Source organism: Suricata suricatta, chromosome 5 (genome assembly GCF_006229205.1).
Source record: "Suricata suricatta isolate VVHF042 chromosome 5, meerkat_22Aug2017_6uvM2_HiC, whole genome shotgun sequence".
NCBI classification, from domain to species: domain Eukaryota; kingdom Metazoa; phylum Chordata; class Mammalia; order Carnivora; family Herpestidae; genus Suricata; species Suricata suricatta.
The window spans coordinates 121,833,523-121,846,181 of NC_043704.1; positions in this window are offsets into that span (position 1 = coordinate 121,833,523).

Below are 12,659 nucleotides of genomic sequence, written 5' to 3' on the forward strand. Positions count from 1 at the left end.
GTACCAGCTCCATGTTGGGCTTAGAGATTTTTTTTAAATTAGGGCAACATTATTGTATTTCCTATTGACTAGTAGTATTTATTTTTTACTTTTTCTTAAGATTTTTCTAACATATCATTTTTTAAAGTTTTATTTATTTAAGTAATCTCTATACCCAAAGTGGGGCTTGAACTCATGACCCCAAGATCAAGAGTTGCTTGACCTTCTGACTGAACCAGCCAGGTGCCCCCTATACAGTATAGTATTTCAACACAAATTCACAGGATGCCTGGCTAGTTCACTCAATAGAGCCTGTGACTCTTGATCTTGGGGTCATGAGTTCAAACCCCATGTTGGACATGGAGCCTACTTAAACACACACACACACACACACACACACACACACACACACATTCAAAATTATACAATGGATGCTTATAAATAAATTACTCAAGGGGTGCCTGACTGGTACAATCTGTGGAGTGTGCAACTATTGATCTTGGGGTCATGAGTTGGGTGTAGAGGTTACTTAGAAAAAATCTTTAAAAAAATAAAATCTTATGAATAAATAAATAACTCAGGCTTATGTAACAGCAAAATGTGAAAGACCCACCTATTCTCCGCCAACAATAATTTATTGTCTGTTGTTGTAGGCCAGGTACCCCAGGAAATAGATTCAGAGACAGGTTTGTGTGCAGGTGATTTATCGAGAAGCATGCTCAGAATCAACATCTGGACGGGATGAGAGAAGAGATGTTACGCAATACCTTGGGGACCTCCGAAGTCAGGACAATCCCCTTCAGAACTGTCCCAAACTGAGACAAAGGGGCACGTGTTTGTACTGCATAAAAACTCATCATTGGATGCCACCTGTCCCCAGGGAGGGGCTTAAACTTGGTAAAGCAGCCATGCCTCTAGAGGCCGGCACTCTGCAAAAGCTGTCAGCAGGCAACATTCCTGGCAACGGTCTGAAGGGTCTCATCCTAAAGAAAAGCACGTGGATAACATCCCAGAGTCTCCACCCCTATACTCCTATCCCTGCTCCAGAAACAAAATCCATGATTGTGTGTCTCTCTCCAGATGTTTTTAAAGTCATATATGTACATCTTTTCATATACAGGTGTCTATGAATAGAGCTTTTCTTTTTTTACTTCAAGTAAATCTTATTTCATAAGATATACATTTCTATTGCTTTATTCACTTATGCTGGAGATCTTTCCATTCAGGCACGAATAATTCTCTCTTTCTCTTATGTCAACAACTGCATAATATTACATATTGCGGATGTCCAATTTCATCAAATGCTTTTTTGACATCTATTGGAGAGATCCTATAGCCATCCTCAAGTTTATCTGACTCTCAAGGTTGTCTGAATTGAAAATGCGTGCGCACAGCAAAGGATATTTTATTTTATTATTTTTTAAAGTAAACTCTATGCCCATGTGAAGCTCAAACTTAAAACACTGAGATCAAGAGTCACATGTTCTAGACTGAGCCCGCCAGGCATCTCACAAAAAGGACATTTTAAAAAATGATCGATAATGAGGAGAGTTTATTTCTCACACAGTAAATAATAGTAAAAGGCAATAGAAATTCACACAATATGGCATCATTGTAGGAATACCAATAGGTGAATAGAAAATCTAATAATAGACTTCATGTATATATAAAAATATTTTTAGTTTATGATAAATATGGAGTTTTCAAATCAGTGCATTGGAATAAGTATTCCATGGTAGTGGGCAACTGAATATTGTGAAATTAAGTTGTACCCTACCTCACATCTTATACAAATAAAAATTCCAGACAGATTTTTAAATTGTTTAATGTTTATTTACTTGTGTGTATGTGTGTGTGTATGTGTGAGAGAGAGAGAGAGAGAGAGAGAGAGAGAGAAAGGGAATGAGGACACAGAGGAGGGACAGAGAAAGGGTGAGAGAATCCCAAGCAGGCTCTGTACTGTCAGCGCAGGCTTCAAAGCAGGGCTTGAACTCCTGAACCAGGACGTCATGACCTGAATCAAAATCATTAGTCTGATACTTAACCAACTGAGCCACCCAGGGGCCCCCATATTTTAAATTATGATATAAAAAATTCCATAAAACTATTAGAGGAAATATGAAAATATTACTATAACCTCAGTTTATAATGAAAGTATTTCCTAAGCATAAAATGAAAGCCAGAAACCATGAAGGAAAAATTTGACTGTTGTTGTTGTTGTTTTTAAGAAGACTCCACACCCAGCGTAGAGCCCAACAGGGGGCTTGAACCAACCACCCTGAGATCAAAACCTGATCTGAGATCAAAAGTCTGATGTTTAATCCAACTGAGCCACCCAGGCTCATAAAATTTAAAACCTCTATGCAGCTAAACACTCACACAAAACAAAAAACAAGATTATGAGACAAGTGATAAGTAAGGAAAATATATTTGAAATGCATATAAGCAACTAAATCACTAATATACAAGATATATAATGAATAAAGAAGAGGGGCGCCTAGGTGGCTCAGTTGGTTGAGCATCTGGCTCTTTATTTCAGCTCAGGTCATGCTCTCACAGTTGGTGGGTTTGAGCCCAATGTCAGTCTCTACCCTGGCAGTGAGGAGCCTGCTTGGGAGTCTCTCTCTCCCTCTCTCTCTCTCTCTCTCTCTCTCTCTCTCTGCCCTTCCCTTGCTCTCTCATGCTCTCTCTCAAAATACATAAACTTCGAAAAAAAGAAAAAAAGGGGAAAAAAGGATTTAAACATTAGGAGCACCTGACAGGTTCAGTCAGTAGAGCATGCAAGTCTTGATATAAACGTCATGAGTTCCAGCCCCACATTGGGTGTAGAGCTTAAATAAATAAATAAATAAATAAATAAATAAATAAATAAATAAAGGTTTTAAATTTTATTTATTTATTTATTTATTTATTTATTTATTTATTTGCTGTCCACACGCTTTATTAAGTCGTCCCAGAGCCCGCCCCGGCTCCGCTGTGGAATGTGGTCAGTCCTGAGCTCAGGAAGAACTCTTCCCTGCTGATCACTAAGCCAGAAACTCCAGAGTCTAGCGCCAGGCACAGGAATGGTTTATGGAGAGCCACTATCAACTGGTGCTGTGGTCATCAGACTACTTTGGGTCACATGGTAAGCTGAAGGTACACCAAGATGCCAAGCTGATGATCTGGGGATCAGACTAAGGGGCCAAGGAGCCCCTGAGTATGGCTGACGAGGTTGTTGAAAAGAACTGCTGGAACACAATTAGTAAAGGAAATATGGCCAAGGTGAGGCTCCGCACTGGAATCCGCACTCCACAGAGACTGAACTTTGCACCCTTCATCTGAGGTTGCAGGATAGCACAAATTGGAAAGCGGGGAGTTTCCACGAAACGTGCTTTCTGCAGTGGAGAAACCTTACACTTTAGCCTCATTCACTGGGGAGAGTGTTTACTCAAACATCAGGTGTAAATCCACACTTGTGGTTTACAAGACTCTTGAACAATGCTCCTTTAAGACATGGACAATGAGGAGCTGGAGCAGGTCAAGCTTGGGTGTGGGTCTTAGCCAAAAAACTGCCAGCAGCATCCTTCAGGCCCCAGCAGCGCCTGCGCAGAATTGCCCAGGAGCCTAAAGGCAGGTAGATGAGGTGATCTCAGCATTACGTAGGCTGGAAGGGGAACCACCAGTTTCATTAGGATCTGAATATAATCTAATTGTAATCCTGCACGGTAAGGGATAAGAATCTATGGGTAAGTTTATAATAAGAGGAAATAAACATTTAGTTTGTAAGAGTCAGGAAGGAGGCAAAGAACTGATTACAGAACAAAACAGGAAAGTTACCAAGACTGTAAAATGTTTTAAGATCTCTTTCCAGTAATCATTTTGCAATATATACATATCAAATAGTTATGTTGTACACTTTATTTTTTATGTTGTACCCTTTATTTTTGTTTGGATCTTTTTAAAATTTACTTTTCAAATTTACATTCAAGTCAGTTAGCACATGGTACAACAATGATTTCCTGAGTAGATTCCTTAATGCCCCTTACCCATTTAGTCCATCCGTCCTCCCACAACCCCTCCAGTAACCCTCTGTTGGTTCCCCATATTTAAGAGTCTCTTATGCTTTGTTCCCCTCCCTGTTTTCCTGTTATTTTTGCTTTCCTTCCCTATGTTCATCTGTTCTGTGTCTTAAATTTCTTGTATGAGTAAAGTCATATGATATTTGTCTTTCTCTGACTGTCCAATTTCGCTTAGCATAATACCCTCTAGTTCCATCCAGGTAGTTGCAAATGGCAAGATTTCATTCTTTTTGATTGTCCAGTAATACTCTATTGTATACGTATACCACATCTTCTTTATCCATTCATCCACCGATGGACATTTGGATTCTTTCCGTACTTTGGCTATTGCCAATAATGCTGCTATAAACATTGGGGTGCATGTGCCCCTCCGAAACAGCATACCTCTATCCCTTGGATAAAAACCTAGTAGTCCAATGCTGGGTCAGAGGGTAGTTCTTTTTTTAATTTTTTGAGGAACCTCCGTACTGTTTTCCAGAGTGGCTGCACCAGTTTGCATTCCCACCAGCAGTGCAAAAGAGATCGTCTTTCTCCACCAACATCTTTTGTTGCCTGAGTCCTTAATGTTAGCCACTCTGACAGGTGTGAGGTGATATCTCATTGTGGTTTTGATTTGTATTTCCCTGATGATGAGTGCCGCTGAGCATCGTTTCATGTGTCAGTTGGCCATCTGGATGTCCTCTCTGGAGAAGTGTCTGTTCATGTCTTTTGCCCATTTCATCACTGGATTATTTGGGTTTTTTTGGGTGCTGAGTTTGATAAGTTCTTTATAGATTTTGGATACTAAACCTTTATTTGATACGTCATTTGCAAATATCATCTCCCACTCTGTTGGTTGCCTTTTAGTTTTGCTGATTGTTTCCTTCGCAGTGCAAAAGCTTTGTATTTTGATGAGGTCACAATAGTTCATTTTTGCTTTTGTTTCCTTTGCATCTGGAGATGTGTTGAGCAAGAAGTTGCTGCAGCCAAGGTCAAAGAGGTTTTGCTTTCTCCTGGAAGATTTTGATGGCTTCCTATCTTACATTTAGGTCTTTCATCCATTTTGAGTTAATTTTTGTGTATGGTGTAAGGAAGTGGTCCAGGTTCATTGTTCTGCATGTCACTGTCCAGTTTTCCCAGAACCACTTGCTGAAGAGACTGTCTTTATTCCACTGGATACTCTTTCCTGCTTTGTCAAAGATTAGTTGGCCATACATTTGTGGGTCCATTTTTGGGTTCTCTATTCTGTTCCATTGATTCAAGTGTCTTGTTGTGCCATATGTTGTACACTTTACTCTAATACAATGTTAAATATCAATTATATCTTGATAAAACTTGGAAAAACTTTAAATGCAATCCCTTTCTTCAAAGTAAAATGGTCCTCTGCCCCCACCCCAGTCTAGACCTTAAAAGATTTTAACTTTTTTTTTTTGTAGGTTTTAGGCCCAGCATGGAGCCCGGCATGGGGCTTGAACTCAGGACTCTGGGATCAAGACCTAAGCTGAGATCAAGAGTTAGATGCTTAACTGCCTGAGCCCCTAGACTCTAAATCCCCAAGACTCTAAAAGATTTTAGCAGTACCTTCAGTAAACATATCTGCTGATTTGTAAATGAACACTATTGAGGTAAGATTGTCTTTGGCATGGCCAAGGTCTTCGTGATTCCCACCACCTCTATATTTTTCCAGCTCTTCTACCAAAGTGAGGAGCTTCATAACTGTTTGTGGTTGATGGCAAAGCTGTTGAGTTTCTGTTGTCAATTCTGACAATTCTCCCAGAAGAGTGGGGAAAAGTCACAAATAATCCAAATAATTGCCTCCACTAATATGTCTACTTTTTATTTTTATTTTTGTAAGTAAACTGCATGCCCAACATGGGGCTCAAGAGTGGCATGGTCTACTGCCTGAGCTAGCCAGGCACCCCTCCATGAATATATTTGATTTTCAAGTATATTGTGATCATTTTTATGGTAAATTAGCCTTTATTAGTAGTCCCCCAGCATGATTTAACTAGTTAATCCAGGAATCTCCTTCTCACTAAAAAAAGTTGTACATGTGCTTAAAAGATCCTTCCAGTAGGAACTTCCTCTTACTGACCCCATGGTGCAAGTGACATAAAGTCTGTCAATCAAATGTTTTTTTTAGAGCTTTGACATTTGAGCAAACTGAGAGGAGTGGTATGACCTTTGATGTCAGTGGGTTAAGAAACTGGGTAAAGCTCTAAAGACCAAAGAAATTTATGACCCATATGGTAGACTCAGAAAGGGATACTGTGATTTAATTCTTTCATTACATTATTCATTTAGCAAACATTTCCTGAGCATGTAGCGTATACCAGGTACTATACTAGATGCTTGCACACACTCATTTCGTTTAAGATATGAGGACAAATTCAAAACCTTTCAAGAAATTTGCTCAAGCTCACACAGTCAGACTAAAAGATTGAGGTTTCAGGGAGCCTGGCTGGCTCAGTTGGAAGGGCATGCGACTCTTGATCTCAGTGTCACTTGCTCAAGCCCCACGTTAGGTATAGAAATTACAAATAAATAAATAAACCTTAAAAAATAAAAATAAATAAAATCAAAAGGCAATTTTCAAGTCCTGTGTCCTGACTCCAGTTCTAGTGCTTTACATACTCGTCCACAGTTGTCTCTCCAAGGCTAGTGCACATCCAGTAATAGGTGTGAATTGAAGAAAAAAAAAAAGAATCTTGTTAAACAGATGAGGTAGAAGTAGCTTTATTTCAACAAAGTGAGTACTGAAATAATTAGTATATAATTATAACTATATATAAGTATAATTATACTTCCTGAGAACACATCGCTAGTGAAAGCAGAGCCTGGAAGGGAAGATTTTCGGGAGAAAATGGGTGAAGACACACACACACACCAACACACACAGAACAGAATTCTCCCTAGATCAGAGGAGATGAAGTTCAAACCGCCAGTAGAAAGCTGATGGTTGAGGTGTTTGGAATGAATAACATAAACCGTCAGACTCCTGGCTACATGGGAAATAAACCCAACTCAGCTAGCTTAGACAACCACAGAAAGAGCCTGAAGGGCAAGTGCAACTAACACTGGCTCTCTCTCTTCCTCTTCTTCTTTCTCTTGTCTGTACATCTCTCTGCATGTCAACTCCACTCTCCCTCAGACAAGTTCCTACAAGTGAATTCAAAAATAGCTGTTGACAGTTTTCAGACCACATCTCCCAACTACCCCACCCAAGAACTTCACTCCCTTCTCTTAGTGCCAGTTCAAACATCCTGGTGTAGGACTTGGGGCTTAGAGAGAGTGGAGGGGAAGGCCGGTGGCTTTGGTTATCCAGAAGAAATGGGAAGATGTGAGCTTGCAATTAAACAACTAAATGTCCTCCACATGGAAGTCTAATTTTCATTGGTCTCTGTTCTTCCTTGTTATAAGTGCATCATTGTTTCCACAAATTTTGGAAAAATATGGATAAAACAAAAGGTTAATGAGCTCAACTGTATCTTTTATCTATTTTAACAGCATCATTATTTTCATCTATGGGTAATGAAATATACCCATAGCTTTGATTAGCTTTTATGCCTATTAGGTCTTGAGGAACTGTGACACATGGAAACTTAAGAATGCTGATCATCTCTGGTAACTGCCAGAGATATTTTGGTAGATATTTCTCTCTTTACATTGACTCATCTTTTTTTTTTTAAAAAAGACTTTATTTTATTATTTTTTTAATGTTTATTTATTTTTGAGAGAGAGAGAGTATACACACACATATGCAAGCAGGGTAGGGGCAGAGAGGGAGAAAGAGAATCCCAAGCAGGATCCACACTGTCAGCACAGAGCCCAACTCAGGGCTCAATCCCATGAACTGTTAGATCATGACCTGAGCTGAAATCAAGACTGGGCCCCTTAACTGAGCCATCCAGGGGCCCCTTGACTAATTTTCTATTTCTGTTATGTGGTCCATTAAGAAATAATTCCACGGACTTAAATATAACATTTCAGAATTAATAAAGCATTGTATACCCCACTAGATAGATTCAATGTTTCCTTGTAAAAGTATTCACAGAGTCGTAGATTTGCATCGTTTTTTGCACTTTGCAGAAAAAAAAGAAAGGAGAGGGGGCCCAAACAGGGGTGGAGGGCCTGGATTGACTCCTGGCCTTATCAGACACCCTGTGACCTTTGGTAGGTCCTTTACTCTTTTAAGTTTCTGTATCAATCTCTCTGAAGTGGATGGTATTTCCTATTTGACAAGGGTATTAGGAGGAGTAGAGATAACAGATGCCTAGCACAGGGTACGGAGGCTTAACAAAGGGTGCTTATTGATTTTGGCCAAAGCCGCATCCTACAGATGCCCTTAGAGATCCTTATCCCAGGTTGGGAGAATTCAGCAATGCTCCACTACACATTCACAGAAAGGAATCAATCACCAGTTTATACAGATCTTTCCTCTCTGAGCCCATATTGCTGTACACAGCTCATAGTCCGTCTGATCTTCCTATTACCGTGCCATAGGACGTGTCTTACACTGTTAACTCAAACTATGAACTACATTGTTCACATGTTTCACCATCAGTTGCCAAACTGACCTCATTTCCTGCCAAGCTAACTTCATTTCCGTTTTTGATAGGGTTACTAAACTGAATGGGTTCCAAGAATACTGCTGACACAGTATATCTGGATTCTGCAAAGGGCATGATAAGGTCCCGTGGTCTCTCTGTGGCCAGGACAGCCAAAAAAAGTATTAGAGAGGGAGATAGCAAAAGTCATAACTGCTATGAAGCCCATGCACTCATTCACATAGCAAATATATATTGAGGGTCTGTGTGGGGCACTGGTAAGGCTCTATGAATAGAAGAGAACAAAACAGACAAAACTTTTGGAGCTTACGTCTGGTGGTGGGGAATGAGGCAATGAACACACAAATCATCTAGAAATTTCTTAAGCTGATATGTGTTACCAAAAGAATAGTATGACTTGGTGCAAAAGAGAGGCTCCTTTACGTATAGTAGTCTAGTAAGGGGGCAGCTGGGTGGCTCAGCTGGTTGAACGTATAGTAGTCCAGTGCTCTAAAGAATGAGGATGGGGAGTCTGGCTGTTTCATTGGTAGATCATGCGACCCTTGATCTTGGGGTTATAAGGTCGAGCCCCATGCTGGGTGTAGAGATTATTTAAAAAAGAAAATCTTGGGGGGTGCCTGGGTGGTTCAGTCAGTTGAGCATCCAGCTTCAGCACAGGTCATAATCTCAAGATTCGTGGGGTTGAGCCCTGCCTCGGGCTCTGTGCTGACAGCTCAGAGCCTGGAGCCTGCTTTGGATTCTGTGTCTCCCTCTCCCTCTGCCGCTCTCTCTCAAAAATAAATAAACATTAAAAAAATTTTTTTTGAAAATGATAACATAAAATCTTGGGGCACATGGGTGGCTAGATGGTTAAGTGTCTGACTCTTGATTTAGGCTCAATTCATGATCTCACAGTTCGTGAGATAGAGCCCTACATGGGGCTTTGCACTAGCAACAAGGAGCCTGTTTGGAATTCTCTCTCATTCTCTCTCTGCCGCTCCCTCTCTTCTTTCTCTTAAAATAAAGAAATAAACTTAATAAATAGATAAATAAAAATAAAATCTTAAAAAAAATAGAATGAGGAGAATGAGGGGTAGGGGAGCCTAGGTGGCTCAGTCAATGGAGCATGTGACTTCTGATCTCGAGGTGGTGAGTTCAAGCCCCATGCTGGGCATAGAGCTAACTTAAGAAAAAATTTATATATATATAAAAGGAGCCAGCTGTGTGAAATTCTGGAGTTATTGCACTCCAGGCATCGGAAACAGCAAATGCAAAGCCTCTAAAATGAGAATGTGTTTGCTATATTTAAGGTATAGGAAAGAAAAGCAGGCCCTAAAGAAGTGAGAAAGACACAGATGGGTAGGGAGTGAAACAGTTTGTGATGAGCCTCCCCAGTGATGTTCCCCAGGGGGTGTCACATGACCCCCACGACTCAGCACCTCAGCCCTCACCTCAGCAGAAGTAGGACCTGGGAAAATCTGATTCCCTCCCTGCCACCATCACCTTGGACGGAAAAAATTCTATCTACTTACCTGTGTTCTGTGTATGTATTGTAATTTCCTTTGTGTTCCATGATGTGGAAGGTTAGGAAATGCTAATGTAGGTTTTTGTAGATCATGTTAAACACTTTACATTTTAACACCTGTATAGTTTCAAGGGACAAAAGTGGAACCATTGACTAAAAAAATACATAGAAAGACATGTACTGCAAAACAAGGACAAACTTTAAAAATTAGCAGAACTATCTAATGATAGAATAAGTTGCCTCAAAAAAAAAGTCTGGTAGGAGGTAGAAAATATACATACTAGATAGGAAGACTCAATATTATAAAGATGTCAAGTCACAATAAATTAATCTATACATTTAGCATAACCAAGATTAAAATATCAAGTTTCCTTGGTGCCTAGATGATTCAGTCGGTTGAGTGTCCGACTTCAGCTCAGGTCATGATCTTACAGTTCCTGAGTTCAAACCCTGCACTGGGCTCACTGCTGTCTATGCAGAGCACACTTAGGATCTTCTGTCTCCCTCTCTCTGCCCCTATCCTGCTCGTGCTCTCTCTTTCTCAAAAATAAGTAAAACATTTTAACAATGCACTTTTAAAAGAATTTTAAAAGTTTTCTTAACTAGACAGTTATTATTTATTTTAAAATTTTTTACTCATTTATTTGTTTTTAGTAGTCTCCACACCCAAAGTGCGGCTTGAACTCAGGATGCTGAGATCAATAGTCACATGATCTTCTGACTGAGCCAGCCAGGTGCCACCCCCACCCCGCCCCTGGCAACTAGACAAATTTTTTAAATTAATACTTCAAGAATATCTGAGAAAATTCTGAAAAATAATTCTGAAAGCAGATCTTTCTTTCTAGATATTAAACATAGAATAATTAAAACAATACAGTATAGGAATGTGACTAGTCAGATAGAACCATGAACCAAAATTAAAAGCCCAGAGGTGTGGGGTATCTGGGTGGCTCAGTCAATTAAGGTCTGACTTCAGCTCAGGTAAAGATCTCCTGGGTCGTGAATTCTAGCCCCACATGGGGCTCTCTGCCGTCATCATGGCGCCTGCTTCAGATCCTCTGTCCCCCTCTCTCTTGGCTCCTCCCTTGCTCTCTCTCAAAAAATAAGCAATCTTTTTTTTTTAAACATTTATTTATTTTTGAGAGACAGAGTGAGACAGAGTGTGAACGGGGGAGGGGCAGAGAGAGAAGGAGAAGCAGACAGAATCTGAAGCAGGCTCCAGGCTCTGAGCAAGCGTTTAGCACAAAGCCCAACTCAGGCTCGAACCCACAAACCGTGAGATCATGACCGGAGCCGAAGTCGGACATTTAACCCTGAGCCACTCAGGTGTCCCATTCTTTTTTTTTTTTTTTTAAGCTTATTTATTTTTGAGAGAGAGCGAGAGACAGAGTGTGAGCAGGGAAGGAATAAAGAGAGAGGGAGACACAGAATCTGAAGCAAGGCTCCAGGCTCTAAGCTGTCAGCACAGAGCCCGATGCAGGGCTCTAACTCACGAACCGTGAGTTCATGACCTGAGCTGAAGTCAGAGGCTTAACCGACTGAGCCGCTTAGGTACCCCCAAAAATAAGTAATCTTAAAAAAACAACCTAGAGGTGCCTGAGTGGATCAGTTGGTTGAGCATCTGACTCCTGATTTTGGCTCAGATCAAGCCCTTGGATTCTCTCTCTCTGTCCCTCTCCCCTACTTGTGCTCTCTCTTTCTCTAAAATAAAAAATAAATAAAATTGGAGGTGCCTGGGTAGCTCATGCAGTTAACCATCCTACTCTTTATTTCTGCTTAGATCATGATCTCTTGCTTTGTGAGATGGAGCCCCATATTGGGCTCAGTGCTGACAGGGCAGAACCTGCTTGAGATTCTCTCTCTTTGCCCCTCCCCTGCGCTCTTTCAAATAAATGAAAATTTAAACATGCATGTTTAAAATTATATCTATAATTTTTATATATTTAGTTTATTATAAAGATAGTATTCTTGGACACCTGGCTAGCTCAATCCATAGAGCATGTGTCTCTTAATCTCAGGGTCATGAGTTCAAGCCCCATGTTGGCTGTGGAGCCTGCTTAAAAAAAATAGTATTCTAGGGGCGCCTGGGTGGCTCAGTCGGTTAAGCCTCCGGCTTCGGCTCAGGTCAGATCTCACGTTCGTGGGTTTGAGCCCCGCGTCAGGCTCTGTGCTGACCGCTAGCTCAGAGCCTGGAGCCTGCTTCCGGTTCTGTGTCTCCCTCTCTCTCTGACCCTCCCCCTCTCATACTCTGTCTCTCTCTGTATCAAAAATAAATAAAACATTTTAAAAAATTATAAAAAAATAGTATTCTAAATCAATTGAGAAAAGATAGATTATTCAATAAAAGGGCTTAGAGAAACTGAAGAGCAACGTGGAAAAAGATAAAATTGGACCATTGCCTCATACTTTATAAGAAAATAAAGTCTAGATGGAGGAAAGGCTGAAATGCAAAAACTGAAACAACAAAGGTATCAGAAAAAAACACCAGAGAATTTATATACATATATATATGTGTATATATATGTAAAACACATCTTGCTGTGGACAAGCCTTCATCAGTATTGTAAA